Source organism: Nilaparvata lugens, chromosome 3 (genome assembly GCF_014356525.2).
Source record: "Nilaparvata lugens isolate BPH chromosome 3, ASM1435652v1, whole genome shotgun sequence".
Taxonomy (NCBI): domain Eukaryota; kingdom Metazoa; phylum Arthropoda; class Insecta; order Hemiptera; family Delphacidae; genus Nilaparvata; species Nilaparvata lugens.
In genome coordinates this window covers 27,446,763-27,473,539 of record NC_052506.1, presented here as the reverse complement: position 1 = coordinate 27,473,539, position 26,777 = coordinate 27,446,763, and the positions used below count along the sequence as shown (strand labels likewise).

At 34.4% G+C, this 26,777-nt stretch overlaps 1 protein-coding gene across 2 annotated transcripts in view; it reads right to left on the bottom strand.

Moving 5' to 3' along the window:
- LOC111043922 (cholecystokinin receptor) overlaps window positions 1–21,179 on the bottom strand; it is a 119,402-nt gene extending 98,223 nt beyond the window's left edge. The window contains exon 1 of one of the 2 annotated variants that reach the window (XM_022328996.2): window positions 20,998–21,179. The gene's annotated coding sequence lies outside the window, so the exon portion shown is untranslated. The remainder of the gene's footprint in view (window positions 1–20,997) is intronic. The other variant, XM_039423451.1, reaches the window with a different exon arrangement.
- Window positions 21,180–26,777: the final 5,598 nt, after the last annotated feature.

Here is a 26,777-nt window from a genome sequence, read left to right as displayed (position 1 = left end):
AAGTGTGACATGAGATACATTAACTTTTTGGCCGTACAAAGTTCGCCGGGTGAGCTAGTTGTAAATAAAACTTTATTATTAATAGTCAATGCTGAAAAAAGACTGGCTCAATCACCAGGAATACTATAAATTCTATGAGGGACCAGTAAGCAATTAATTTTGAGTAGTTCAATCACTTCCATTCTATACTCTGGATACATTATAAACAATCAATACGTATGAAATTTATTATCTACAGAATAAAAAACTTTTGATTGCAGTGACCCCGACTACTACAATATAAATAACAATTTGAATCAAATATAAGGAATTACTCACATTTCTCATCAACTCGTACTTTTTATTCGAATAATATTAACAAAAAATAAATGTAAGTTATATTCAATGAACTCACAGCTAGTACTCAAGTTTGTCTTTTTCTGTCCATGCTACAAATAAATGTAGGTATATGTTTGACATTTTGTTTTTTTAATCTTGTTGTCTATAGAAACTTGTTGTCTAAAAAAGTTTTCAATGTGATTTTTTAAGGCAATAAAATTTGAATTTGGAAAAAGAATTATTATCAACAAACTCCTAACCAAAGAAAATCTCTGCTCTGTTCTAATCGGAATGTATGAGACTCCATATAAAGCTGATAGAAGGCGCAAACCGAACTGGCCAAGCATACAACAATGGAACAAACACGTGGCAAGCTCGCGCAATAAACGCAAATTTAATTCGATCAGCTGATTGATAAGATTATTTTAAGCTTTCCAATGATCACAACATATGTTAGAATATCGTGTGTCAATTATCTCAGCTCGATATGGCGTTCACCTCACCATGTTCATAACCTTACTTAATAGGATCGTCTTTCATCCTTTGAAACCCTTGGAGGCAAAATATCTCAAAATCCGTTCTTAGTGCGCGTCCAGCATGTTTGAAGAATATTTGTGCAAAGTTTCAAGTCTGTAGGCCAATTAGTTTGAGCTGTAGTGTGATTTTACATCAAAAATGCCCTCTCCTCAACTCCCCTGTGCTCCTGATCGGAATATTTCTGCATAGATCTAATTTTTTCGTAGCTGAACAAAAAAGTTCCTCATGACTTTGCTATGCAATGATCGGTTAAAAAGTACACAATTTTTGGGGGGACCCAGCTCCCTCAGGGGGGCAAATTTCTGAAAATCCTTTCTTAGTGGATGTTTTGAGGCTACCATAAACAATTGTGCAAAATTTCAAGTTTTTAGGCTCAGTAGTTTGGGCTGTTGAGTGATTTCAGTCTGTCGGGGCTTAGCCTTTTATAGATATAAAAGAAAAGTAAAGAAAAGAAGATTTCAAGTTTTTAGGCTCAGTAGTTTGGGATGTGGTGTGATTTCAGTCTGTCGGGGCTTAGCCCTTTATAGATATAGATTGCATCGTCGCATGCTGCAGCTGACAGCTGATACTATCCCTATTTTTACAGTGTTGTCAACTCGTCGGATATAGCAGCTCTCCTTTTTGTCGAAAGTTCTAAGCCCTGGCAAACATGGTTTTTCTAGTAGCAACTAGAGCATTGACGCGTAACATGAAAATTACAGCAGGGTTCTTATTGTACACGTACTGTTATATTTGAAATACATAATTTGTCAAATAAGGTGACTGCACATCTATACGGAAGTGAATCATGGATCACAACAAAACCTATAGAGAGCAGTGAGCAGGCGGCAGAATTGCGATTCCTTCGCAGGACAAAGGGCTGTGACCGCCGGGACCACATAATAAATGAGGATGTAAGAGAAGAAATGGGTGCTTTCAACATGAACGAAAAAGTTATATCCTATCGCAACCAATGGAGAGAGCATGTTAACAGAATGTTAGCAGAAAGGATTCCCTTCAAAATTCTGAACTACTACCCGACAGGGATAAGAGATATAGGTGGACCTCTGAAATTAAGGCAATATAATACTAAATATGTAATAGCTACTGAAAAAAAATTAATTTTTTAATTTAGATTTACAGTATAATGTAATGGATTCAATCTATACTGTTGTGAGTCGAAACAGGCAAGAGCCTTGAATGAAAGAAGTAGGTAAATTTTAAGCCTCATTACTGAAGAGAAAAATTAGATGAATTCAAAATTCAAACAGGATGCGCTTAACGTTCATGTTACCACTAATGCCTCTCACTACTGATCCCCTCTATCATACTAGATGTCGTGATTTTCTATTGCCTAGATAGATACAATTTTTTGTTACGTAAAATTTCCAATCGTTCTGTTCCACATACAATCAATGCGAAGAGGAAAGTTTCCAACGAAGATTTTTCAAAATTTCTGCACACAATACTTGTTGCAGTGCGTGCAACAAGTCGCTGAGAACAGCTTTGAAGAGTAAGAAACTTGCTGTAATAGATTATCCTGTCAACTCAGTAAGTCGAATGTCTTAGAAGCGAGTAGGAGTTGGAATGCTTGATAACGTGAGAGGGGATGAGATAGGAGTTTAGAAAATTCATCAAAACATTTCTCACCCAGATGCCGAAGATGTATTCTAGGAAGTGAAAAGTAAGAAAATATCAATCCTTCTTGTACCTGGAATTTGAAACTCCTTCCACGAAAATAGAATCGCTGCAGAAATAAGTATTTTAGTCAGGTCATCTGCAATATGCAGCCATATTAAAAAACATTCTGGATCGAATTCTCAATTGGGGAAAAATAAAGAAGTGGTGAAGTCTCTGAGCTAAGTTTTCAAGTCACACTTTAATTGAACAATACTAACTGATAAATAATAGTCTAATAATCGAGATTATCGTTTGAATTCTTGAGAAGAAAACAAAATGTGTCTCCTACAATAGTGAATTTGTTGAGAATTGGAAATGACTCCTAAATGTTTCTGACCGAAGAGTCTGTCAACGGGGAAGAAAAGAATGTTTGCGATATAGTCATATAGGAAAATAAATTTACAAAAGTTTTTGCTTGATACATCGCGCCAAAGCTCCATGATGAGAGGACAGAAACAAGCAAAAAAAAACAGAATAAGCAGAATCCCAAATGAGATGAATTCCAAAAAACAGTTATATTTTGAAGGATAGCTTGTCAAATAAACAGTATAAATAAAATAAACATTATTCGCGACTTGAAGATGAAAATTGTATAGTAATAACAACACTATTTTCATATAACGGTCGAATAAAGTGACTTTTCTAGAAACAGAATTTATAACAACTTTTCAACTCATGAAAAATATTCTATGTTTCTTCACTAGCACAAGATATTATTTTCCGAAATCAATTTGATACGAGTACAGGTTTTTAAGGCTTTGCAAAGGCTAAAAATAAACTTTCTACTCGTGATATTTTTCAAAGTTTTTTGAATTGTATATCATCAAGCTATCAAAATGAAAAAGTTTTCTCAGGAAAACATTTTTTTTCTGATCATTACTTTTTGAGATATGAGCGCCTAAAGTTAAAATTTTTGGGACAGAACACTTCGAATTCGGTAAGAGATGAATCCATGAGATTTAGAGGATGGATTTTTCATGGTATAGCTGATCTAGTAAAACAAAAAATATCAATTTTTAAGATAGTTATTCGATTTACTAAAAATAACCACAAATAACTGTCAGTTGAGTTACTTTTGGTAAATTGGATAACTTTTTCAAAAATTGATATTTTTAGAAAATTTTTGTTTTACTAGATCAACAATACAATGAAGAATCCATCTTCTAAATCTCATGGATTTATATTCTACCGAATTTGGAATGATCGGTAAAAGAATGTTTTCCTGAGAAAACTTTTTCATTTTCATAGCTTGATGATATACAAATCGAAAAACTTTGAAAAATATCACGAGTAGAAAGTTTATTTCTAGCTTTTGTACAGCCTTAATTAAGTAAAAAACTGAAAAGATCCTCTTCTATTCTCATATTTGTAATCAAGAATTGTGTTCGATATGCCCCTAGGTTAGAATTAACGAGCTGTAGAGTGTGAGGAATGTATCAGGGGGAATAGAAATTGAAAATAAAACATGAAGAGGAATTCAGCTGCTGGAGAAAAGAGACGCAGTGAATTTTTTTCCGCTAGAAGGCATCCAATATAAATCTCAACCCATCTGTTTGCTAGCGAAATATTGCTGCACGATATCATAAATTTTCCTGTAAAAATTCTCTCCAAATCACAAAAGTGGAATAACTGCTCACTGCTCAGTAGAAATAATGTATTTTCACGTACATGACAACTGCAATAATGAGGTACTAGCTCTGACATTTGATAAATTATCTCAATGTAAAATTTGAAAAAATTGTCCCAATGTTTAAATTGAATGGAATTCGCAGAGAACGATCAATTACCATCGCCTTTGTTGCACTTCCATTCATACTTTCAAGGCCTCTAGGCTAAATTCTATCATGAATGGAGATGGAAAGTAGAAAATTATGACAATAGGCTACGTTTCAAATCTACTAACCGGCTCTCGAACTGCCGAAGATGATAGGTAGTATAATAATATTATCTGCAAGCTTCCCAATCTAGAGGAGGAATCACATTTGTTTCATTTTCTAAATACAAAAAGAAAGGCATGACAACGTCTGCCGGTTTCACTTTTGTATAGAGGAAGAGTTCACTCTGCCGAACATCATTGATGAGATGAATCAAATCAATTTATGCTATTGAAAATAACGACTAGCAGTCAGATTTTTTTCAATAAATGAATTTATTCACTTACTGTGACAACAAGATTTTTCGGTAGGTCCGCCATCTTCCTGCTTGTACTCATAGACAAGTAGAAGGGTTGGATGGCAATATTTAGTGTGCTATTCTTGGTATGAATTGTTTTTTTTTTTTGTGGCTGAGAAGGTAATCGAAGATAATGTGGGATTTGAAGTTTGTTTGTTCATTTAATATGCATTGTCTATTGCTTTTGAATTGGGTCTATATTTCAAATTTTTCTATTGTGTCTAACTCTCTGGTCCTTTGTTTTTTATGTGTATGATTTGTAGGTCGGTATTTACTATTTATGTTTGTGTGTTTGTGATTTTCTTGTATTAGGTGGTCGACAAATGCAGATACTGTTTTTGTTTTTAGTCCCTGAATATGTTCCTTGTATCTTTGATTGAAAGAACGGCCGATGTAAAATTTATCATATCCATAGAATTTCAGCTTATATACTCCTAGGAGTTTTTTCTGTTACCCTGTGATATGATAATCATATGTCATGAATCAGTTGTTTGAATTATTCTAAATCATCAGAAAGTTTGTTATTTTATATCAGTTTATTTTAGTCAATAAAAGCCATTATTCTAGCTCTTCAATGGTCTCTATTACAATTTTATTGACTAAAATAAGTACCGGTAATCAAAATGCCAAAGAGAAAAACCCGGGATCGAAATAATGTTGAATCTCCATCACGGAATCAGGATAAGCCTACCGAATTATCTCAAAATGAACCCGTTGATACATCTTTCAACTCGGAATCAATTGGGAAAATTCTCAAACCAAAATGTCTAAGTGTGGATCCAGATTCTCCTAGTGCACCAATGGAATGGAGACACTGGAAAAGAATGCTGGATGCCTACTTGAAAGGAAACTATTACACTGAAGATACGAAATTGGATATCTAAGTTACCTTGCTGTCAGCTAAAAATTTACAAATTGATAATAGATTGTACTACATTCGAGGAAAGTATCTCCATCCTTGAAGGCATATTTATCAAGAAGAAAAGCGAAATCTTTACAAGGTACCTTCTCTCTATAAGAAAACAAAAACAAGGTGAGTCCATCGATAATTTTTTCCTAAAACTGAAAGAACTCAGCCTAGAATGTAATTTTACAGCGATCTCTGCTACAGAGAATCGAGAAGAGCACATAAAAGAAGCATTGATTGCAGGTTTATATTCATCTGAAATCCGCCAACGAATTTTAGAAAGCCCAGATATGTCTTTGCATGAAACTCTTAATCGTGCAAGAGCTTTTGAGTCTGCAAAAGATCAATCACAATGCTACAATAAATATAATACTCCATTTGAGCTTAATGCTTGCAAAGATACAGAAAATGCATCAAATCTAATTCCTAATCAAAAAAACACTTCAGACTCCTCATTATCAGCTGTTAGTATTAGTGGACAAGCATGCCTTTTTTGTGGCAACAAAAAACATTCTCGACTATTTTGCCCAGCTAAAAACGAATTCTGCAAGAAGTGTGGTAAGAAGGGACACTTTGCTCGGGTATGTAACTCAAAATCTTCCGTATTAGAGAAAAAAGAGAGTTTAGTAATTCGATATTACTAACACCTTCAGTGCAAGCCGAAAAATGTCTTTCAAAGGTTATTATTCCTATTACCATAAACGGAACTGAAAGTCAAGCACTGATCGATACTGGAGCAACTGGCAACTTTATTGACGATACCTATGCAAAAAAACTGAATTTAGAAGTTATACCAGAGATAGGAAAAGTAACTTTAGGCTCAAAACGCTTCACACCACAAATCCGAGGCAAAGTTAACGTGAATTTAACAGTTCAGGGAGAAAGTTATACAAACACAACCTTAATGCTTATGCAAGACCTCTGTGAAAATATTATTCTTGGGCACGAATTTATGAACAATTTCTCCAGTATAGAAATACCATTTGGAGGTAATAAGCCACCTCTTACTATTTGCGGAATAACTCAAGCAAAAATTCCTCCTTGCTCCCTTTTTCAACATCTAAAACCCAATTGTCAACCAATTACAACCAAATCTCGCAAATTATCAAAAGATGATGAAGATTTTATTTCCAATGAAATTCAACAATTACTGGAAGATGGCATCATAGAAGAAAGCCACACACCTTGGCGTGCCCAAGCATTTGTTGTTAAACCCGATAACCGAAAAAAAGGATGGTTATAGATTATTCTAGAACTATAAACAAATTCACTGAATTGGACGCCTATCCCATTCCAAATATGGAAGATTTAGTTCGCAAAGTAGCTCAGTATTCCTGGTATAGTACCGTAGATCTGAAATCTGCATATCACCAAGTACCAATCTTACTTGAAGAAAGGCAATACACAGGATTTGAAGCATGTGGGAAACTTTATCAGTTCTGTCGTATTCCTTTTGGTGTCACTAATGGTGTTTCAGCTTTTCAAAGAGTAATTGATTCACTCATACAAAAAGAGAAATTATTTGATACCTATGCTTATTTAGATGACGTCATAATTTGTGGAAATTCAAAAGAAGAACATGACACTAATCTTGAACGGTTTCTTGCAGCAGCTTCAAATAACTCACTTACTATAAACAAGGAGAAGAGTAAATTCTGTCAAAAGGAGATACGTTTCCTAGGATTTTTAGTTGGAAACAAATCATTACGTCCAGATCCCGAACGCCTTGAGCCTCTACTTAATATGCCCCCACCTCCTAATCTCAAAACTCTTCAGAGAACTGTGGGCCTCTTCGCACATTACTCTCGATGGATACAAAATTTTTCAAGTAAAATTCATGCCTTGGCACACTGTACGCTCTTCCCTCTTCAAGGAAAGGCCCTTGCAGCTTTTGAAGATCTTAAAAAAGAGGTAGCTGCAGCTGTAATACATGTTTTTGATGAAGGAGGCATTCTCACTGTAGAGACTGATGCCTCAGATTTCTGCATAGCAGCAACACTATCTTACAATGAACGTCCTGTTGCATACTTTTCACGAATGCTAAACGAAAGTGAAAAACGACACTCATCAGTTGAAAAAGAGGCATATGCCATTGTAGAATCTATTAGGAAGTGGCGTCATTACTTATCTGGTCGTTTCTTTCAACTTATTACTGATCAAAAATCTGTTTCATTCATGTTCAGTAGCGCGGCAAGAGGCAAGGTGAAGAACGAAAAAATCATGAGGTGGCGCCTTGAGCTATCTCAATACACCTATGAGATCATTTACCGACCTGGAAAAGAGAACATAACTGCTGACGCTCTTTCTCGAGCATGTGTGATAATGGGATGTATCACATCAAAACAAGACTTGATAAAATATCATCAAGACCTCTGCCACCCTGGCATCACAAGATTTTTTCACTGGACTAAAGCTCATAACCTTCCATACTCGGTAGATGACATCAGAGAAGTCTGCATGGAATGCAAGATCTGCTCAGAGCTGAAGCCAAGATTCAACTGTTTCAAAGGAAAATTGATAAAAGCAACTCGGCCTTTTGAAAGGATCAACATTGACTTCAAAGGACCCCTGCCATCATCAACTAGAAACAAGTACATCCTCACTATTGTGGATGAATATTCGAGATTTCCCTTTGCCTATCCCTGTCGAGACATGTCATCAGAAACAGTAATTCAAAATCTCAATGACTTATTCACCACATACGGCTATCCTTCATACATACACACTGATAGAGGGACCAGTTTTCTATCAAAAGATGTCAAAGATTACTTAATGTCCAAGGGTGTAGCTACCAGTTCCACAACACCTTACAACCCTCAAGGTAATGGACAGGTGGAACGCTACAATGGAATAATTTGGAAGACAATCCGTTTAGCCCTACGGTCCAGGAACATGGATACTTCTCACTGGGAAAAGGTACTCTTAGAATCACTAAGCAGCATTCGCTCGCTTCTCTGCACGACCATCAATATTGCACACCTCACGAGCGAATGTTCATTCATCCTCGTAATCCCACGTCTATGACAAACTTGCCATCCTGGCTGATCAACGCCAAGGAGGCATGGATGAAGACCTTTGTAAGACGCAGTAAGCATGATCCTGAAGTTGAAAAGGTAGAAATTATTCATTTGAACCCTCATGTCGCTCAAGTAAGACTTTCTGATGGAAGAGAAGTTTCTGTCAACATTCGTAGATTGGCCCCGGTAGGTTCCACTACTGGGAGGGAAGAATGATATGATAATCATATGTCATGAATCAGTTGTTTGAATTATTCTAAATCATCAGAAAGTTTGTTATTTTATATCAGTTTATTTTAGTCAATAAAAGCCATTATTCTAGCTCTTCAATGGTCTCTATTTATTACACCCTGCATCTTTTTTCTCTTATTGATTTGAGTGCGTGTATATTTTTTGTTCTGATTGCGACTTTATACCAAGTTTTCTAGACATACTTCCTATTCTGTTGGATTTGTTGTTTATGTATGTTAGTGTTATGAATTTCTTTTATTTATTTTCATTTTTGTCCTTTTCTCGTTTTTTATTCTTTATTTTTTTATTTCTAAAATTAGTTTGTGATGGTAACCGTTTTTTGAGCTAGGTATTTTATGGTACTGAGTTGTTTGTAGTGTTCAGGTGAGTGGGGGATGGTTTGCAGTGTGTGGCATAGATAGTAAAGCTGAGTGTTTGTGTTGAACAGGATGATTTGAGGAGTTGTGATTGAGGATTTCTGTGGAGGTTGTCTTCCTGAACATGTTGAAGAAGTGTTGTTGGTTGTTTTTTGAGATAGGTACTTGAATCTAGAAAAAGGCGGGTGTTTTCGTGTTCGTATTCGGCTGTAAACTGGAAATAAGTAAACTGTAAACTGTAAATTAGTCATTTATTAAAAAACTCCAACTGCTGGTTGTTCTTTTTAATAGCAAAAAATTGATTCAATAATAAGCAGTTCGTGATGGAGAATAACATTGAAGAGATAATTCAATTAAAAATGTATCTCTCTGAAAAATGAGGTTGCAATTTAATGGAAAGTTATTCCAACTTTTGAACAAACTATTTCAATGATAGATTGTGTATTACTGAACAATCAAAGGTGTTACTGTGTGCAGGTAAGTCCTGCCATAAAGTGTGAAAATAAAAAGATTATTTTAGCTAGTTAAAAACAATGTTCATTATTCATTCATTCAAAGTCTAGAACCATTCACTGAAAAATATAGGAATTTATGGAGAAGATCCTTATCCTCTTTTCCAGATGGTGGAACGAACTTATCGAATTAGTTGTTGTTCTTCTTCTTCAAGAAAAATTGTTTCAAACATAATTATTGTTCTTCGTTTCTTGTCATTCAAAGAGCCTGAGAAACGAAGCGTATTTTTTTTAAACAGAAAATTGACTGGGATATTTTAATTCTATCTTATCGACTGTTTTATGTCCAACTATTCATTTCTTCACTAGCCATAGACTTGGAAATAGTAGCTTTCTAAGAAGGGAGAGTGCGATGCGGGAAATTTTATGACTCTCCAAAGCAGAAAGTCAAACAAGAGAGTGTCACTTTTCCACCGTTATTAAGTAGCTTATCTGATTTTTCATTATTCATATGTAATAAAATATGATGCTTCATCCTCAATTTCCCAGCTTATTATTGTACTTTTGTATTGTTTTTAAGCATTCTAAATCCTCCGTGAACAATCTCATTAACTGTATTTTTGTAAATAGCACATAAAATCTCGTTTCGGCTCTTATTAAAACAACAAATTAAGTATTAATAAACGAACAGATAAATCAATCATTTCAAATCTCCTTTTCAAAAATTTCGTTAAATAATGAATATAGAAGATTCAGACTGTATCAAATGAATATATAAATTGTTCAATCTAGTTCATCAATATCCGGAGAAATAGGATACAATGAACTGTAAGAAAGTGAATGGAAAATACGTTTTCTTTGATCAGGTTTTGATAGTTGTTTTCAAAATAATTTCCGGAGTATAATCGGATGGCAGAATTGTGTTGTCAATTCTCCGACAAATATTAATCGAAGAAACACAAACAACATCCTTTTTAACAGAATAAACTACGGTATTACTCTTTCTCACTGTCATCGGAAATGATGACAAAAGCTCCAAGATGGAGGAGAAACAAAGATTTCACAGAACGTCTTTAATCACATCCAGCTAGAAAGGATGAATTTTGTCAGAACAACGCACTAGATATTTTCTTGATTGGATGGACCTTTCTTAACTGATGTACCAAACAATCATTCAATCTCTTACGTTCATTGATGTAAAAAACAATCTTCTATATGGATGATGTACGAAAGAAGCATTCCATTTCATTCAAAGTATTATTTTAGGTTCCAGTCACGTTATTAATCACAATATTAATTGAAAATATCTAAAAAAAATAAAAAATTACATAATAATATACATAAAAAAATTATTAGCCAAGATACGCTCTTCAGACTACATTCGACAATCGAAAAGATCATTTTAATTATTTCTAAGAAACTTAGAAAAAACAATATATCGGGGGACCGAGCTTCGCTCTGGAGTAGAAAAGCATAGATAATCTATTAAGAAAAAGGAAATTATAATATATTTCTAGTTTATCTGAAGGTTCTACCAAATCACAGTGTATTGAGATTAAATCCCAGTGGAATGCCAAAATTTCTATCTGATTGAATGATTGTGTAATCGCCCCCAAATGGGGGTAGAATTAAGAGATCTCTAAATTCTAAAGGGCCAGTTATGGGACTTTATTGAACAACAAACTTTATCATTCTATTAAACTTGTGAAATTTTATCAAATAAATTAAACTAATTTAAATTTGGAAAATAACAAAAATAATCTATATCGGTTCATTGTTCATTCTAAAAATTCAAGATGACTGCATGTAAGATTTTGCTAACTGCTTATTTGGATTCTAACTGTTCACGAAGGTAGCGTGGACTTTACACATTACTCAATTACAAATTTATGATACTAGAGACTCGGTCATTCAAGGGTTTTTAGCATGAGCTAGAAAATATAATAGCACTAACAATCGATCAATTTATAAATTCATTACTATTTGGAAATTTTCACTACACTGATTACTCCCGGATAACTTACTAATTTAAACAAACATTGACATATTCACTTCAAATAATTAATGAACTACTTCAACTTCACTTACGGGGAAAAATAATACATATTAACAAACTTGAAACAGCAAAAAAATTCAACACGCACGTTAATTTTGAGCCCTCGAGGCCCGAGGCTACCTCTGGATTTTGAATGTGAATTCGGCCGCAGCTTGATTGGAACTGAACTATTCCACGCAAATTATGTTCCCCTTCCACCAACGAGACAACGGTCCACGTGGAGACGAGCATAATGCCGTGGGAAAGGAAAATAATGCAAGTTTGAAATATTCCCAAATACACGTGTATTTTCCATCGCTAACGGAAATACAGTTCCGTGAGAATACCTCAACCCTGCATAAAATTGGAGTCTTCCCGGACGCAAGTTAGCAAAATCTTAATGTGAGAAAACTATTTTTCAGCAGAAAAATAAATTTCTCACGATAAAAATTTACACACAAAATTCAGCTACAAGATCACTAAAGTCTCATTGTTGAAGTCCTAATTCTACACTTTTCGAATGAACCCATACTAAATTCATCTCTATGAAAACACAAACCCATAATTATTAATTTATTTATTTCAATATTATCACCATCACACTTGCAATAAATCAACAGCTGAGTCAAAATTTTGTCTCAGTCCCACACACATGCACTCGCTTACTCACTTCCGTTATCGACAGACTACGAAATTATCAGCTGTTTTACCAAGAATCAATAATTATCATCCTTTTAATATCCTTCAGCGAGTTTTCCCACGGATGAGACCTAGTAAAATCTAATTCTTTACATAAAACTACTACAGTATGTTCCAAATTTCGTGAGGATTGTTAGAGCTGTTTTCGAGATCCCGTGACATACAAACATAAATATAAACATATAAAGAGAAATTGCTCGTTTAATAGTATAGGATAGCCTTCTTATATTTTGAAACAAAAAAGTCTCTAGCGTCGAAAATTTCATGTTTTTTGCTCGAAATGTCTCATCATTGACGAACATAATCAGTAATTAAAAATAACTATAGGTGGGATCTTTTGATAAAAAGATCCAGGCAACAATAGAGAGAAGACATTCTACCCCTTATTTTGATATAAATCTTTCACTTACTACGACATCATTATAAATGTGAGAGAAGTGGTATTCAAAAGAAAAATGTATATTTTTGCGATGTTTCCAATTTATTGATAAATCCTTCAACCCTGAAACGTTTCAGCACTACTGGAATATCGGAATCTGGAAAATAATATTCTACATACAATTCGGTGGTGTTATTTTCTCGGTTATATCTCGTTAACTGTTGGGAATATCACAAAAATCCACTGAGCAAAAAGTGTAGATAATTCACCAAGCTTCATTTTTAAAAAGTTATTTATGTCTTTTGAACGCATTGTTCTCAAGATATAAGCGTGGAAGCAAAAAGCTGAAAAATGCAACTTTTAAAACACCCACATCCCCTTAGAACATGAGTTAGGGATGGGGACTTTTGATATGTTCTCTTCCTAACTAGTCTAAACAAAGCTTAGAGTCAAAAATTTTGTTTAAAACATTCCCTCCAAATTCCTTTGTCAATTGGTCTTTTGTTGCAGAAATGGAGATTTCACACTCAACACTGTTACAAAAGATGTAGAGAAATTCGTAAAAGCGTTAAATTATATATCAAATTGAAGATAATCTTATGACTTATAAGCTCATAATCAGCATGGATTTTTCCCGTTGATTTTTTAAGATGTTATAAGAGAAAAAATTGGTGGCAAAAGTGTTTTTTTCATAAATGTCACACATTCAAGAGCGGATATCTCAAAAACTAGAGGAGATATAAGAAAAGTTGTAGAATGAATATTGTAGAAAATTATGTAAGCTTTAATTTGTTATATGTCAGTCAAGTCCTTAAGATACATAATTTTTTTTAGTTTTATGCGAGAAACCAGAAAATAGTACATTTGAACCACTCCCACCCCCTCAGCACAGGGGGTAGGGGTGAGAAATTTTGATATGTTTACCTCCTTACTACCCTAAACAGAACAACGGGGTCAAAAATGTCTTCCCAACTTTTCCTTCTATATCCTTTCCTTGACTGGACTAGTCTACTTTACTTTTCTAAATAATTATTATGATGAACCCCAAGAAGCATAGATTAGGAAATTCTTTTCTAATTTCAAACTCATTCGATGCCCATGAACATAACTGGCTACTTCACTCAGTTCCCTTTTCATCTTGACCAGGTAAGATTCCACAAGAGTTGCTATGGAAATGTGAGAATGGGAATGTTCGTCATAGAACTCACAGCCTAATGCACAGTTATAAAATTAAATGCGACATTACTTCATAGCTGGTTGGTCTTCCATATGCATATCATATTGATCCTGCTAAATACAGGTTCGATTTTCCAGATGAATGTAATACAACGATATTGCATATTGGAGTTCCATCTACACATCTGAAACCATTAGTTGAATAATATTCAATGGTTTGATGATATCTATAGTTTATAGATTATTATTCTATCTAATATCGATTTGAAACTAGTTATATGATATTTGATAATTTATTATGAAAAGCAAAATGTATAATGCAATCCGAAGACAGTAGTATCTGCTTGAAGAATTTAGGAGTTCTTGTTTAGTAATTTGCAAGAATAATCAAGTCTATGAATAGTATAAATACGCTATTTCTCAGACACAAGAAGTCTATGATAAAATAATAATAGTTATTATTATTATCATTATTAAGATTGACAATTATTTCTTCTTTTGATATGATTTGAATTGAAAATTATTATTTTGAGATCACTGATTGATTATATCAATGTACTATTTCTATGTTTTTTTATATAATGTAAAACTTGACTCCTCCAGTCAAACCTTCTTTAGAAGGTTTTGGAGAATTTATATTTCGTCTGGTTTATAATTTTTGAAATTTTCCACTGAAAAGGAATTTTTCTTATCTTCTGTCATTCTTGCCTTTTTACTTTCCTTGCCCTATTACCATAGGTAAGGAAAGTATTGCTTTCCAAAAAAAATTGAGGTACCCTGATTTCAAGTTTTCTATAAGTTTCAAGTCCCCCTGAGTCCAAAAACATGATTTTTGGGTGTTGGTCTGTGTGTGTGTATGTGTGTGTGTGTATGTGTGTGTGTATGTGTGTATGTCTGTGAACACGATAACTCCATTCCTAATCAACCGATTGACTTGAAATTTTAAACTTAAGGTCCTTATACCATGAGGATCCGACAATAAGAAATTCAATAAAATTCAATTCAAGATGGCGGATAATTACTAAAAAACCATGTTTTTCACGTTTTTCTCGAAAACGGCTCTAACGATTTTCTTCAAATTTATACCATGGATAGCTATTTATAAGCCCTATCAACTGGCATGAGTCTCATTTCTGAGAAAATTTCAGGAGTTCTGTAATATTCTTGAGAAAAATGGCGGATAATGACGAAAAAACCATGTTTTTCACGGTTTTCTCGAAAACGGCTCTAACGATTTTCTTCAAATTTATATCATAGATAGCTATGTATATGCCCTAGCAACTGACATGAGTCTCATTTCTGGGGAAATTTCAGGAGCTCCGTAATATTATTGAGAAAAATGGCGGATAATGACTAAAAACCATGTTTTTCACGATTTTCTCAAAAACGGCTCTAACGATTTTTTTCAAATTCATACCCTGTATAGTTATTTATCAGATCTATGAACTGGCATGAGTCTTTTTCCTGGAGAACTAATGGAGGGTCCACCCTATCCTTGAGAAATGGACTTTCTAACCTCCATCTCGTGCATGAGGTAGGTAGAGCAGTTTATAAAAAGTACACAGTCATAGTCAAGATATTTCATCTGTAGAACAGCTGTTTTGACGACTTTTAAAAAAATCATCTAATTTCATAATCTACACGAAGGAAAAAGTACTCTGAAAACAATAATTATATATACACATATACAGTAGTCTGATCGTAGTTGCAAATAATATGTTGCCGCCAATAATTATCATGATGTTATTCCCCTAAATTATTCTCGTTTGAGAATGAGGCTTACAGTTCAATGAGCAAGGAAAGTTGTGTGAGTGTACCACACCAGATTTTTTATTATACTTCATTTGTTTTGTTTGTAAGATTTATTTTTATAAGTGTATTTTTCATTTTCGATTGTTATATTTTCTATAATAAACTCCCTTCTTCTGGGGGGTACCAGGACGAAGGGAAAAGGAAAAGGAAAAAATTATTATTATTATTATTATTATGTGACCAAGGAATCACAGCAAGGCCACAATAAATATTAATTTGGATGCGCTGAGACACTTTTAATGTTTCAATAATTTCATATTACTTACTTTTAAAGCATAGCGGCAGACAAGTTATGAATACTTGAGTCAGTGATAATATTTCAAGTTAGAGCACTTTGAATAATGGAGAGCAGAAGAGAGAGAACTTTCCAACTTGTTTTTCTCTGGAGCGCACTGTCCTAAAATGAAGTGACTAAAAAGTGACAATGATAGATCAACTTCTCTGGAAACTCCAGTACCATTCAATTGTGATAAAACTTTTCCAAGATCCACTGAGAGACTGGCTAAAAGACATTCGTATTTCACTTGAATTTGTCACTCATTTCCATCATAGGCCGAATTCGCTCTATTTTCTTTATATAGACGAAACAGTTGACTGGAAGTCAAAGACTCCATCCCAACATACAAGAGATCTTAGTGGTTTTCAGAAATTGAAATTTCACATAATATTGCTTCCATTTTTCAACTTTTACTATTCAAGTAATAAAAAACAGGCTCATTGAATTCAATTCTCAAATGTTTTGAGACTATCACTATTATATGATTACTGGAGATTTTGAAAAAAATGAGTCTCATTTGAAAATCAAATCAAAATTTCGAAGCTTCAAGAATGATTAGAGATACTTATCTAGGTCTAATACCTAGGCATTCCCAATGCCTTTTTCTATTGTGCCAGTCTATTTTTTATTATATCCCAGCATTCAATCAACCAATAGAATAAAAGAGTAAAATTCAAATATTTTTCTTTCTCAAGGGAGTATGATCATCAATGGAAGAGAGTGATAAATATAAAATTTTAGATCTATCTATAATCGATAGATCTATAATCGATAGAAATCTGAGAAGAAAAAATTTCCAGTCATTTCCACTTGCGAAGTGAATTTCTATTGAAGTACTCATAATAACATGCAATAGTCTGACATTAATATGGGAGCAGAGTTTGTAAAGGCTTTTGTGTAAGAGATGTGAGGTAGGTAACTGAATAATATTTATTTGTGTAGCATTCCGTCTCTTAAATCGATAGAAATCTGAGAAGAAAAAATTTCCAGTCATTTCCACTTGCGAAGTGAATTTCTATTGAAGTACTCATAATAACATGCAATAGTCTGACATTAATATAGGAGCAGAGTTTGTAAAGGCTTTTGTGTAAGAGATGTGAGGTGGGTAACTGAATAATTTATTTGTGTAGCATTCCGTCTTATTACTTTTCTGGTGATCTCGCCGAACAAATCCAGGCTATATATCAAGTAGGAAACGCGTAAGCTATAAATGAAGAACGAGCAGGGGATATTTTTCGTTTATCCCGGCTGGTGTTTTCACTGTTTCCTTTGAGAATAGTCTAGTAAATTTGTTTTCCTGTATTCCCTCAAATACGTACAGTAGCCTACGGTGTACATCCCTCTGCACAGTGAATTACCTCCATATTAATCAATTCATATTATAAGAGACATCAAGTACAAAGATTTTTTTTTATTTAGAAATATGAACTGATACAGAGGAATAATTTAAACTGCAACATAATCTGTCATCCATGAAATTCATTCGCCAATTCCTCTACATGCATTCTGGTGAATCCAAGAAGCATTTTCAAAGAAAATGGAGTTCTATTACATTTCAAAAAAATCGTCATTGATTGAACGATTTTCACGTTTTTCAGACATTTCAGTACAAATTTACATTTCAGTGAACTCAAAATACAGAAGCTCATCATTTATAGTACAGAATACAGAAATTGAATTCAATAATAGAAAAAATCAATAATAGGAACTTTGTTGACAAACTCGTTCTAGGAGTAACTGAGAACGTATTTGAAACTATCACTTATTGAACTACGTATATAAAACACAATAGAACAATTCCCTAAAAAATCGATTGCAGGCGTAGTCTGTGAAACATCTCATAACGCTGCCTCTCAGCTCCTCCGTAGACTTTCCGAATCAAATTTTGCTGATATTTTTTTAAGTCTTACGCGTAAAATCTAGAAAAATCAAGCAATGAAAAATCATCGATTTCGAACTTGATTGAGGGACTTTTTAATTTTCTACTGACATTGTTGGACCAAAATATTTGTATTCAATCATTCAACAATAAAAATGCATTATTTTGCGCTTTTTCTATTCGACATTCCTTTTTCATGAAATAATTATCATCCTCACCACCACCACCGTATAGCGCTCCTTCTCAACGCATTTACGAGCCCTTACAACACCACTCCTTTCAGCTGAACAAGGTTTACAAATGCGGGTATCACATATTCAATCAATCATATCACATATTCAATTTGGAGCATTATGAAGGGAGTTGAAGGGGGTTGAAGTATCCGACCACCAACATTGAACCCCCACTACTTCACAATAGGATGAGCCCTATCAAGTGATAGCTCATTATCTTCAGGTTTCCAAGGCAACTCAAATGCATATACGGCTTGTCGAATACATCTAAAGATATTATCTCAATGGAAATAATCATATTCAAAAGATTCCTCACTTGAATGGTCATAGCTTGTGAAATATTACCAACAAGAACGCCGATTTTATTTTAACTAGCAGGTAACTCATGCTCCGCAAGGGTCTAATCAAAAACTTGACAAACTGGAATCTTGAAGAATGAATCTTGGTTTAAAAATCTATAATCTTGGTTCAATTCATTCTTTGTAGATTAAAAGTATATATTCAAAATTTCGAGTTAATCAGTCCAGTTGTTCAGACGTGGTGATGTGTCATTCGTGAATTTCCTATCCCGCACCAATTCTTTCCTTCATTATTTTATCATAGATACGTCTCAACATCTTCTTTCAATTGCGTCAATACCTTGGAATTATTTTATAGATGAAAAGTATATCAAATAAGTCATAATTCTGACAGGCATTAGAAGAGAGTTGAATGTTTTTCATCGTAGAGCTTTGCCATGTTCAGTTAGTTTTTTGAAATTTGTTGTACTCCTTTTTTGTCATGAAATTCTCAAAATATTGCATGCTTATCAAATGAAAAATCTTCATATCCCAATCAACTAACTTTTTGAAACGCTCCCACATCACGTTAGAGAAAGAGTTTGATTTGTTAATCCCGCCTGCCACAAGCGTAGAGATCACATTCAAAAAGATCGTTAGAATGAAAAATCTTAATCCGCTTTCCTTTTTGAATAAGTATTGAACATCTCCTACATCAAAGGTAAAAATAATCAATTGTTGCTGCTGTTAAGAGCTGTTCAGAACTCAACTACTTTTTTGTAAGGTAGAGTGAACTTTTTATTTGTGAACTTAATATTTCATAGCTTCAATTGCGTCTTAAAAAATATTCTTGGAGTATTCTTGAAATGTTCAATCAGAGAATACTATGACTTTACTGGAAAGCTTCAACAAAAACTTAGGTTGGCAATGATGAACTGTAAATCCTTGTTTTGAACAAAAAGCATTTATGTGTTGGTAGAATTGCATGTCCAACACCTACTTAACTTCGCCACCTATGAATGGCATGTAGCACTCGAAATACCTCTGTTTCTGCCCTTAATCCTCAACCTACTTTGATCACTACAAACATAATTTTGGGAAACCCTTTCAACAAAAAAATTATCCATAACACTGTTCTAGCGATTTTATGAATAGAGTACAATGAATGATTTTTAAATAATTATATCAATCCTCCGGTTTATTGTAATGATTGAAAACTTCTAGCTTCTACAGTGTTGGGCAATGAAGTGTGCAGAATTTGGAATAGTTGTTACATACTCATTTTCGAACGAAACTCAATTTTTTCATCTAGTGTATACCTCAAATTATGTCATTTGGATAATCAGATAGAAAAAAATGATGTAGCACTCGAAAAGGCTATTTACAAAAATAGCATTTGTAAAAGGCGTCCGTTCTTGTTGATTATCTCCTGTAGACGTTTTGACAAAATGATCACAGAATGCCGTGCAAGAGATAACCTTGCCGTATCTGTCGTTGAAGGAACCTTAATGTTTGAATATTGAGGTTTTCTGTTTCTAATTGATTTTTTTGTAACAATGGCGAATAATTGATTGATGCTTCAGTCGAAACTTCATTATTTCGAGAAAAACGTCACTGTCAATTCAGAACGTTATCGAACAATACTGTGTTATTTTTACTGTCAGAATGTTTGATACGAAAACTACCAGAAATGTTGGTAAATTTTGGTAAATCAGGCAATACTATATGGTTTCAACATGTCATTTATCCAGAGAGACTATGGAATTTCTAAGGCAGACCTTCCCCGGACGCATAACCTTTTTCGCGTGAAAATGTAGAGTGGAATCTCCGGTTACCGGACCTATCAACTTTTGACTATTTTTCATAGGCTAACTGAAGGCACATGTAAACATGAGAAAAACACGTCCATATGAAGCCCTGAGTGAGATAATAAAACAAGAAAATTCAAGAAAATTCGAGTGATACCATGTGTAAAGTTTGAGAGGAGTATGGACAACTTCTCTTCTTACAAACATGTTTGGACAAAAACGGGCGCCATTCAACAGATGTTATTTCTCATACGTAAATCAACTAAACTTCAATTTTCCTTTATAATTATCGAAATGGCAACATCCACGTTAAGTACTGGAGAATGATAATTTGAGTTTCATTTAAAAATGAGTGTGTTTCAGCTATTCCAAATACTTCATACTTTATTGTCCAAACCTGTAGGTACAGAATCACTTAACTTACCTATTTTAACTTATTCTTAAGTCTTATAGACCATCCTACAAAATAATTATCATAACAATACTTTCTACAGTGGTTGATACTTTATCCTTTCCGTCTTTCATCAATTCTTGATAAATTTATGTTGTTATTCATAGCTTACGCTCAAGTATAACATATTTTTATTTTGATTCTAATATAACTTAATCCTAATACAATTGAATGTTGGTCTTTATTATTTCATAAAACTATCTATTCAGAATTTAACATTTATTTAACTAGAAATCAAAAATATAAAAAATATTCTGGAATAAGAGAAAAGTTTTTTCGAGTGAAAAAAAACGGACAAACCTTCTGAGGTTTCCTGTCTTCAATCCCAGTTCATCGTATGCTATTGATATGTATCTTATATAAAATGTTTGAGATTTCACAGCGTTCAAGAAGGGTTATATACTTTGTATGTGTCGTCACAATTCAACAATTGCTCAATTTAATTGGACTGGACATGGCAACGACCGCGTCAAAACCAAGACTGAGGTCCGCTCGTCGCTAGCGAGGGATCGAGTCGACGCTGAGCGCACCCTCCCCCCAACACCCCCAACACCCCAACACACACACACACACACACACAATTTACCCCATCCCTGATCCATTAACCACCCAACCACCAATCCCTTTCCTCTTTCATCCCCCTCCAATCGCGTTTCCATAACGTGAGTGCTTTGAAAAGAAGCTTAACAGTTCACTGGCTCTCATATTCACTTAGAATTCATGCCTACAAATAAAAGTTATACTTCACTCACTCTTCACTTGTGCGGAAAAAATACTATTTCAGAGTTTTTCAAGAGTTTTATCAATCTTATTTTTCTCTGCTCAGTTGACAGCATTCCAGGGAATGTGATTGAAACCATATAATTTTATTCTGGTATTTGTAATACCATCTCATAGCCACAACCACAACAGTGACTGTTGATAGCAAAACAACATGTATATCTCATGAAAAAATTAAATCACAGATCTTTTAATTGTTGATCCACTGTTTCAATTGTTTTGTTAGGCTTATAAGACCTTTAAATTCTGGTGAGAGATGAGTCGTTTCCCAAGTTTATTTTGCAGGAAGTGTATAAGTGATTTCCGAATTTATTGTTGTATCGTCTATAATAAAATTATTAAAAACTAATATCTTATCAGCCACCCTTTTACTCTGTGACTAACACCTTTAGAGCCTGGCCACCCAAATGTTTACTCAAGTGGTGAAAATAGACATTTCGATTTCGATTGCATCTTATAAAAATTGTTTCCATTTATGAAGTGAAAACGAATCTTTCACCTGTATCTAATCACGTGCTACCACACTATATTTAAATAGCTGGGAATTCGGAACTCACATGAATGCAATATCCTGAAACTAATGTTGAACGCTGAATGTGGATGCAGTCACATCAAGTTGTAAGCTGGGAATTGGGTTATGCAGTGCTACTGCAACACACTGATTGTAGCCTAACATGCTTATGACGGTCCCCGGCTGGATTAATGAACGATATTATAGCTGCTCAGACGTGAATGCCCTATAATACAAGGCTAATATTCAGCAGAATACTCTATTTACTTATGTGATTCAGAGTTTCACAGTATTCATTCAGTTTCGCTTCAGGTAACATATCAGAATACCTAGAAAGTGTCTGGATTTGGCATTTCAGTATAATTTCAAAATAAAAGTTCAATAATATTTTCCTTCAAATGAATAATTTTCAAGAGTAACAGTTTTTTATTTCTTTTTGGAGATATTCTTCTATAAGCTCCTGTTCCACATTCTGAATAAAGCTTGATGATTGATCAGTTATGAAAGAACATTAAAAATGAGTGCTTTCTACAAGATTAGAGTTTAGGAAGTTCTATCTAAAATGAATCAATTATTGTGATCCCAGCGCCTAATAGGACAGTAACGGTTGAGTTGATTTGATAACTCAATTCCCAGCCATGTTCAGACGAATAATTCCGTTTTTCAGCGCTAGAATGGTGTCATTGGAATTTATTGGGCAATCGTCTAGTGCTTGAGACGCAAAAGACTTGAGATAAATTGAAAATTTCACGCCTTGGAGTAAGTGGCAACTGAGCTACGCTTGGAAATGAAGGCAACAAAAATACTGTTAACTCGTTTTCCCTTCGAGACTGGAACTTCCTAAGCGAATGTTTATCCAATCTTAAACTATGAGCGCATTAATCATCAGATCCATTGGAACTTAAACTCAGAGACCTGACTTCCTGAATCCACTTGGGAGAAGTTTGTACCTCCGGAAGAAACCAACCGCATCCACCCACCTATCAAAAACCTGTGAGCTTGACAATGGCTTTAATGTGAAGATCCATTGTTCAATCATCTTTAATGCACCATTGATTAGTTATCCAAGTTCTACAAATTTCAGGACAAAGGAATATTAATAGCTCCTACTCCCAATAGGCCTACTGATAACGAGATAAATAGGGAATTTTTCTTTAAAACTTCCTCTCTCCAATATTGTCTCTCACACTATTCAATCCAAATTTGTATTTATACTTTGCCTTCAAAGCGGCTATTCTAAGGATATGGAGTAATCTATGCTCGATGTACCTAATTGTAGATTACTAGAATCATAGAGAGTCGATTTGGGTCAAGAAGGAGTTTGGCTGTATTATATAGGCCAACAGTTACATTTCCAATCGTATATTTTATCATTCTCTCTTATATGTTTATCGTGAACCAACATGTTTGAAGTATCTCATTTCAGATTGATGAATGAATAAAATTTCCACTTGAGAAAGGGATCAGGAGAAATGTTTCTTCTCTCCAAAATGAGAAACCATTTTGTGAGAATAATTTCACTCAGTACCGAATGAGATCAGTGTTAATTTTGACTGGAAGAGAGGTCCCAAAATCTGCCTCTCTAGAATATGATCATATGCATTATCCCCTCTCATTTATTCATTGAAATATTCTCTTGGAATCATTGATATTTGATATTTTTATTCCAACTCGATCTTCATAATGGTTTAAAGGAAGTGTTGAGATTTTGAACTTTATTAATTAAAATAATCGAAAGTAATTGAACACACTCACAAACAAACAACAACTCAAGGCTTCAGTCCTCAGTAAGAACTCACTACGCTCGTTCAATTATCAAGCTTGATTATTTGACCATTATTTGAACAATTATTCATACTGGAAGTTCATTGTTTCACTTTTCAAGCACGAGAAGCAACAGATACTAAGTAGATAATCCCCTCAGCACAGACCTCGATCCAAAACTAATCAAAGTCTCGATGGAGTTGAGCTTAGCGTAAATTTACTTAGCGTAAGCTCAGCGTAATATTACAACAAATATTCAAGGTTTTCTAGATCGCCTGGCTAGAACCAACTTCCCACGATCTCAATTTCCATTGTTGATGCCAAAACCTTCGAAAGTGAGAGAATTCCCATTTCATTGACATCTTCGAATGGATGAAAATGATATTTAACCAAGTTCTTCTCTTATTTAATATTTGTATGTTCAATCAAACGGGCAGCAATCCTAGTTAATCTCCATTTTTTATACATCATCCCAATATTATTAGAGCCAAAACTCTACAAATGAAAATAATACTCGTACAATTTTGACGACCGACCAGTGTTTCACTAGAATGAACAGTTCAAAGCAGAAGATAGTTGTTACTTCTACACTCTAATTCATTGTAAACATCCAAATGAATAATAATTACTGTAGATATTTTCTTACTTCTATTGACTGTGATTTTGTAGGTATACTAAATTCCATTAATAGTGAATGCAATATACGAAATAATACAATACATACTGGTATTAATGTTTAATGATTTCTCAAAGTACCACAACATTCGACGCATGATCCAAACATACCGGTAACTGGAAAATATTCGAATTTGTTTTGTGGGAGATGAGGAGTACAAGAGCTACACATTGGCTATACAATGTGGCCCAATTTCCAGTGAGGGTGATGGAACCGAAATGTGATTTTCAAGAGAGGCATACGAAGTGACTTCCTTGGAAATTCAGTAACGAGGAACGAATGAATGGAAGCATCATTTCCGTTGAGAAGCAGCCACGTGGCTTCCTCCAGGTTCCACCTAATTGACAAGACTGCAATAGATCGGAAGCTCATTAACGCTCTTCAAGGTCCTTCATGTTTTGAGAACGAACCTGATTGTATCATCTGAAATTTCTTCAAACAACATTTATATTTTCTCTTCTTATGAGCATTCTTCTACCGCCCAGCCCATGGACGTCCCCCCCTCCTTATATTTAGACAAACAATTTTTTCACTATTCATTTTAAAACTTGCTGACCTAATTTAGAACCATATCAAATACTATTGTACAGAAATCATTCAGTTATGTGCAGAAAATGTCACATCTCCAAGCTGAGCAGTATCATAGGTAAACAATAGCATAAGTAGATATCACATGGTATAGGGCGTTTATGTCGCAACTTTTACTGTTATCTCAAGCTGATAGCCGACGTAGTTCTTTCCTGTGAAGCTTTATGACGCTGATAGTCTCTCATATTGTGCCGTTCATCCACTCTTACCCGTTCAAAACAGTAAAAATCGACAGTAATCGGCTTGAAATAACAGTAAAAGTTGCGACTTAAACGCCCTATACCATGGGATATCTACTTACGCTATTGTTTATCTATGGCAGTATCGTATTTCTAGTTAAGAATAATATTTTGTTATAGTATTCTAGAAGAAGAAGATTCACTTCTTTTACAAAAAAGGATTGCATAGGTGAGCAGGGTTGAACATATAGCATTATCAGCTTTCGCCTACATACTTGAGAGGAACTAGGTTGAACTTTGTCAGCTGCCAGCTGTGAAGAAGACAGCACTGATGAGAGTGTTATCTTTGAAGGAGAATCATTCAAAAAGAAATGGAATCGAGAAGCTGGAATGTTGGACGTAGGCCGCTTATTCATTACGAGCAACGAAATTTAAAGATTAGAATTCTTGGGGGACTTGCCGAGGGCTTGAATTGCCATCTGTATCATACGCAGCAGCAAGATAACGATGCCATAGTGCCATAAACATTCAGTCAAACGACTTGTCATTACGCAGCCGGCCCTCCTCAGAGAATATTGTGCGCCTATATGGGTCTATAGAATATCTTTCATATCGTATTCACACTCTCAGTGTCTCTTCCTGGTCGCCGTAGAGGGGAGTGTCACGTGTCACTCTAATCGAAGAAGGAGGAAAAGAGTACATCCCAGTCTCAGTTGCTCTTTAGTTATTTAAATTGTCCCATCACAAATCATCAGGAGGAATTCAAGTGCCTTCTTAGTGGAGAAATGCGCATAGGTATCGTGCAGTAGTCTTCTCGTGATTTATATCGGCTTCTCAATAAATGTATCATGTAAATCGTACGATTACATACTATACTAGCAGGAAACCCGTGTTCCGCAAGGGACTAATTGAAAACTTGACCTACCGTACTGGAATCTTGAGCAATTCAAAATACGCCCATAATCATCCTCGGTAAATTGAGAATCTATAATATGCAAAATTTCAAGTTAATCAGTCCAGTAGTTTGTGAATTTCCTATCCCGTACGTGTATAAGCCAATTTTTTCTTTATCATATTAATATATTGAATGTTATAGTCACGTGCTTAATATTTATAATTCAGCAGAACGTAATGTGGAAAAAATTGAGTAAATTAATGAGTAATACACCCATATATCATACAAAGTCAGAATTGCTCTTTTAAATAACTTATAGAAATATTGCATGGCTGCAGAAAACATCCGAGAAAGTTTCAAGGTTGTGAAGAAAAAAAATGGTGACTCAACCATGTAGCCTATATGTGGATTTGTACGAGTATTTATGTCTATGTTATAAATAACTCACTTTTTTCTAGTGTGTGCGATGGCAACTATCAACAATCATACATTATGCATAAACATTATTTCAAATTGTTACAACTAGCAGCTATCAGAAACCTGTCAGATAAAAAGTGAGCACTACATATTCTCAATAGCGGGGCACATAAACAAAATGTAATATTCCATTTTCTGTTTTTGTTTTCTAGTTCTTCAACATCTTCGAATATTGCCTGTCAATATGAAGAGGCTTTGCTTGCTCGAATG